This window comes from Callospermophilus lateralis, chromosome 1, assembly GCF_048772815.1.
Source record: "Callospermophilus lateralis isolate mCalLat2 chromosome 1, mCalLat2.hap1, whole genome shotgun sequence".
Lineage (NCBI taxonomy): Eukaryota > Metazoa > Chordata > Mammalia > Rodentia > Sciuridae > Callospermophilus > Callospermophilus lateralis.
In genome coordinates, this window is record NC_135305.1 from 3356267 (window position 1) to 3362755 (window position 6489).

A 6489-nucleotide genomic window follows, 5' to 3' on the forward strand; every position below is an offset into this window, starting at 1 on the left:
CTTGCCAACAGCACCAGCTTGCCGCGCCCTCACATGGCGGAGAGGGGAGTGAGCTCTTTGGTCTCTCCCTGTGAGAGCAGCAATCCCAACACAAGGGCCCCCTGCTAAGTCTTCATCTAGCCCCGACTACTCCCAGGAGACCCAAACTCCACCCCACTGGGACCCAACTTACGAATCTCGGTGACACAAACATCCAGCCCATAAAATCAGCAGAGTGGGCTAGAACTACAGGTGAAATGTCCCATGATCCAAATGGTGGCCAGGCCACCTTGAGATGTTCAATGAAGTATAAAATGCTCACTGAATTTCAAAGGCTTAAGATAAAAGAATAATGAGAAATAGCCTGTAAGTAATTTAAAATTCTTTATTATATGCTGAGGTTATAATATTTTGTATATACTTGGTTAAATTAAATATGATATTAAAATAAATTTCATTCATTTCTTTTGACTTTTTAAAATGAATCTGTTTTTAGTTTGCTTTTTCACCACTGTGACCAAAAGACCTGACCAGAACAATTTTAGAGGAGGAAAAGTTTATTTGGTTTATGGTTTCAGAGGTCTCAGTCCATACAGGGCTGACTCCGTGACTCTGAGCCTGAGGTGAGGCAGCACATCACGGTGGCAGAACATGGCAACCAGAAACCAGAGAGAGCCCCACGCATCAGGGACAGAATGTGATCCTCAAGTCACATCCCCGGTGACCTACCTCCTCCAGCCCTGCTCTACCCGCCTACAGTTAACGCCTAGTAACTCGTATCAGTGTTAATCGGCTGTTTAGGTGACAACTCTCATAACCTAATCAACCCCCCTCTGAACATTCTTGCATTTTCTGAACATGAGCTTTTGGGTGACACCACAAATCTAAACCCCAGCATTCCACTATTGGCCTCCCAAAGATCATGCCCATCTTACAACTCAAAATGAATTTAGTCAACAGTTCCTATAGTCCAACAATGACCGTGCCGCCACCTGAAGGCTGTGCTGCCTTGAAATTTCCTCTGCCGGATTAGTTAGTCCGTCATCTTTAAACTCAGCCTCACAGTCTCAGGACATGGGCAAAATATAGACAGCTTCCTTGTCAGAATGTAACACGAACGGCCTCATTTTCCTCTGAAACCTCATGAGCCCAGTCTTCACTGTCTAGTCTGATAGGCATTCTGGTCTTTTGAGTTCCCACCAGAATCACCCGTTATTTTTTTGCTTACAAAGTTCTAAAACTGTCATAAGTGTCCTATGAACATAGGTGAAACATGCTTGTGTTTCTCCACAATGTCAGAATTTTTGAGTAACAATAAGTTCACAAGCGACACCACTTCCGTCACTGGCGTTCACAGAATACTTGTGGGCCACCTGCTTGTCGTAAGCCAGGCAATCCAGGTTCTAACGTCCGTGAGGCTCAGGCCACACATCCCCTTGACACAGTTACCGTAGGTCACAGAAAGGCTGGGAAGGGTCAAGGCAGCCACAGGGTTCAGGAGGCTGAGCTGAGGGCAGAGGCAGAGGGCAGCCAGAAAGAAGCCTGGCTGCTGTTGGTGGCCAGAGAAGACTGAGACCAGCAGAGGAGCTTGTGCAGGGGGCAGAACACCCTGTCAAAGTGCAGGGACTTCTTCTAGGCCAAGGTGCCCATGGATGGCAGTGTCAGACGGTCAGCTTGGAGTGGGACTTGCTTGGTCATCATGGGCAGGAGAAACCAGACTCTGCTAAAGCCCGAGGACAGAGATTCAGAGGTTGTTGCTGTGACGATTTTCCTGGGTGAGGCTCCTGGCAGGTGACGAATTGTTGAGGTCAAGATGACGCCATGTCCAGTCTGAGGGTGGCCCTCCTTTTGTGGTCTCAAGTGAGGGGGTTGCATCATTTGGTGCCCTGATGTGTTTGACAAGCTCATGAGCCGAGTTTTTGGGTATGACTGTGACATACCCATGCATTCTTAGGCTTCTGATTAATTTGATAAGTTCATGTGTGCTCGTTTGTTACATGATCAGATTGCTTCTCAGTTAACGCTCATGGTGGTGCCAGGTCGACAGCAGTTGTTTACTTGTACAAACAGGATCTGGAGTCACTTCCCCTTGGCCCTTAACTCAGAATGGAAAAGCTTATGGCAAACTACTGCTTTACAAAATGGTCTAACAAAGGTTTAGACGCAGCCTGAGGACTGCTGTTCTGTACACCATGGAGTCACCAGGGCAGGCACAGCCTGAGAGCTGCTGTTCTACACAACATGGAGTCACTCAGGGCAGGCACAGCCTGAGGACTGCTGTTCTGTACACCATGGAGTCACTCAGGGAAGGTGCAGCCTGAGGACTGCTGTTCTGTACACCATGGAGTCACTCAGGGAAGGTGCAGCCTGAGAGCTGTTGTCCTACACACCATGGAGTCACTAAGGCAAATACAGCCTGAGGACTGCTGTTCTACACACCAGGGAGTCACTAGGGCAGGCACAGCCTGAGAGCTGCTATTAAATGCAACATGGAGTCACTAGAGCAGGCACAGCCTAAGAGGTGCTGTTCTACACACCATGGAGTCACTAGGGCAGTCACAGCCTGAGAGCTGCTGTTCTACACACCATGGAGTCACTAGGGCAGGCACAGCCTGAGGACTGCTGTTCTATACACCATGGAGTCACCAGGGCAGGCACAGCCTGAGAGCTGCTGTTCTACACACCATGGAGTCACTAGGGCAGGCACAGCCTAAGAACTGTTGTTCCACACACCATGGAGTCACTAGGGCAGGCACAGCCTGAGGACTGCTGTTCTACACACCATGGAGTCACTAGGGCAGGCACAGCCTGAGGACTGCTGTTCTGTACACCATGGAGTCACTAGGGCAGGCACAGCCTGAGAACTGCTGTCCTACACACCATGGAGTCACTAGGGCAGGCACAGCCTGAGGACTGCTGTTGTACACACCATGGAGTCACTAGGGCAGGCACAGCCTGAGGACTGCTGTTGTACACACCATGGAGTCACCAGGGCAGGCACAGCCTGAGGACTGCTGTTCTACACACCATGGAGTCACCAGGGCAGGCACAGCCTGAGAGCTGCTGTTCTACACACCATGGAATCACTAGGGCAGGCACAGCCTGAGGACTGCTGTTGTACACACCATGGAGTCACTAGGGCAGGCACAGCCTGAGGACTGCTGTTGTACACACCATGGAGTCACTAGGGCAGGCACAGCCTGAGGACTGCTGTTGTACACACCATGGAGTCACTAGGGCAGGCACAGCCTGAGGACTGCTGTTGTACACACCATGGAGTCACTAGGGCAGGCACAGCCTGCTCTGTACAAAAATTTTTCCATCTCTAAACTTTTTTCAAAATTCCTCCCCCCCACAAACTAGTCACAAAGGCTTCTGAGCCACATGGTCAAGTTAGTTGCATTTCTCAGTATCAATTTATTTCAGTCAGCTTTTTCACTACTGTCACCAAAAGACCTGACAAGAACAACTTTAGAGGGGGAAAAGTTTGACTCATGGCTTCAGAGGTCTCCATAGAGAGTAAATGCCATTGCCCAGAGACCAAGGTGGGGCAGGACATCATGGCGGAAAGGCTTGGAGGAGGAAAGCGGGCCCGGGCCCAGGAATCAGAAGACAGAGAGAGAGAGAGAGAGAGAGAGAGAGAGAGAGACAGAGACAGAGAGAGAGAGAGAGAGAGAACCAGCGAGCGCACAATCTGCTCACCAGGGACAAAATACACCCCTAAGGCACACCCCAGTGTCCTGCTTCCTCCAGTCATACTCTACCTGCGAACAGTTACCATCCAGCTCAGTGGATTAATCCACTATTAGGTCACAGGTCTCCTGATTAATTTCACCCCTGAACATTCTTACATTTCTTCACATATGAGCTTTTGGGGGACACCTCATATGCAAACCATAACAGTGTATATGAGAATTTTAACTTACCATGTGGCTGTGGAGGTACTTCTTTGTTTTATTGTATGTATTTAAGGTGTACAACATGATTTTAAAACATTTTACATGATATTTTGATATACATAAGTCAGGCAAACGAATATCTCCATCACCCATACGTGTATGCATGTGTGCATGTGCGTGTGTGTGTGTGTGTGTGTGTGTGTGTGTGTGTGTGTGTTCTTAAAATGCATTCTCTTGGCGAATCTCCACTATCATACAGTCCTGGGCGGCATGATGGTCCTCAGAGTCAACAATGAGCTGCCTGTGTGACAGGGCTCCCACGAGGTTGTGTCCTCCAGTGGTGTGGGAGCTGTCTCAGCACACTCTACAGTGTTTGCACAGCAATGGAGTCTGCCAGAGATGCGTTTCTCAGAGCGTGTCCCTGTTGTTAAGCGGTGCGGGGGTTATTGACTCCAGTCCTCCTGTCACACATTATCACCCACCTGCCTGCATCTTCTGGTCTCCTGGCCTCCCGCCCCGCACCCCCCCAGCATCCAGCGCTCTGCTCTCTGCGTCTGGGTATAGTGTTTCCCCTGGGTGGTGCTGGCCGAGTAGAACAGCTTAGCTGGCAGAAAGAGATGCACAAGGCCTGGACTAAGACTGGGTGTTGGCTCGTGAGGGGCTCAGGCAGGACAGCAGTGGGCCCAGTGCGGTGAGGGTGGGATTTTCAAGATGAGCTGCTGCAGGTGGAGACAGACCTAACTGCCGAGGGCTTCTGAGTCCACATCTTGGAGCGAGCACTCTGCAGAGAAGGCAGCCAGGGAATGCTTTTTATTCAACATTTTCCTCAACGCACCACCTGTGCAGGTTTCCAGCCCAGGTCACATGACCGGCTCTGGAACTGGCTGAATCTGGTCCTTCTGGTACATACTGTCTGAATTATTGAAAGCCATCCATAGATCATATAGAAAAAATAAAGGAAAGGACGTCAAAGGAAGACGTGAGCTTCCTGCTCTTACATTTATACCGGGGTGTTTGACCCCTGGAGGTGTTGGGGTGCAGAAGGTCAGACCTGCCCTTGACGGTGAGCGGGAAGCTAACGGGGACTAAAAGCCCTGAAGTCTCGGCGACCACAGGGACAGACATGGCTGTGCTTACATTCCAGAGGAGGAAGCTGAGAACCCGGAGAGGCTCATTGCTTCCCAAGGCCATGCTGCTGGTTGGCACCGAGAATGAGAGAATGAGCTGCCCACTTCCTCTGTCCAATCCCCAGGCTCTACCCTCCCTCCAGCCTGCGCCGGGTTTGTTACCACAACAGGCAACTTGTTGCAATGACCCGAGGCAAGGAGCATTGCGCCAGAGGCTGAGGTTGGTTCTGAATGGAGGAGAGGGAGGTGTTGATAAGCCACAGCTCTGGGAAGCTTCCAGAAAGAGGGATTCCACTGGGGTCTTGTACTAGTATTGAGTAGGGTGGGGAGGCCAGAACAGGAATGGCCTGGGACAAGGCAGGAAAGGGGAGGCACCAGGTGTCCTCTGGGTTGCAGATGCGCCCTCTCCGAGCCTGAGGTCTGTCCCTGGGGCTGAGGAACTCAAGGGCGGCAGGGGAGGGAGAGTCTGCCCGCAGAGGAAGCAGGGGAATGGGCAGTGAGGGAATGTGAGCAGCGCAGGTGGTGGGATGTTAAGATGGGGCTCCGGGGACCCCCAAGCCCAGCTCTCTGAGCCTCAGATGAGGAAATGGAGCCCGAGGGCTGGAACGCATGTCCCGGGAGCAGTTAGGTGAGTGGGAGACCCACACTTTACTCCCAGCCGGGTGCAAGGCATTCCCTCCCACCCTGTCTGGCATGGTGGCCGCTAACCAGCTCTGGCTCATTCAGTTTACATTAAAAAGAAAAGAAGTAAAAATGTAGCCCCTCAAGGGCACTGGCCACATTTCAACAATAGCCACAAGTGACCAGTGCCTGCAGGTCTGGAACATTCCCATCACAGCACCAAGTGGCATGGGCAGCGCGGCTGTCTGTTGTGGCAGCTCCTGCCCAGTGGCCTCCCAAAACCCCACCTTTGGGGTTGCCGGCTGAGCGCTGCACTGGGACCCATGGGTGCCTTCCTCCCCAGGGACGGGAGCTGTGTCCAGCATCCACAGAGGGTCTACAGCCTCTACCCAAGAGTTTCCAGCTCCCCTCCCCTTGGCTCCCTGCTGTTGCTTGAGCTTTTGGCAGATTCTGCCCTGAGGCTGGCCAGCCCAAAGCAGCTGAGGCTCACAGCTGCAGGAAGTGTCTGGGCTGATGGGTGGCACCACTGTGGCCTGGAATGTCCTGCCTCTTTGCCTGGGGCCAGCTCAGGAAGCCGGTAAGGTGAGGAAGGAGTCCAGGGAGCAGGCAGTCCTACGCCTTGCCCAATGGCAGCCATTGTGCTTACCCTGGAGCTCACCTTTCCAAGGAATCCTCCGGGATGCTTGTCTCTGCATTCCTCTAGCTGTTGTTCCAACAATGGCGACATTTCAAGCATTCCCAGTATTGTTTGGGGGAAACACGGCAGCTCCTGCGCATGCAGCTGTGTCAAGTCATTTCTCTGTCTTATTCTTTTTGCTCGGCAGGTGGCATTTTATTCGCTGCTGCGTGTGTTCATGGACTGA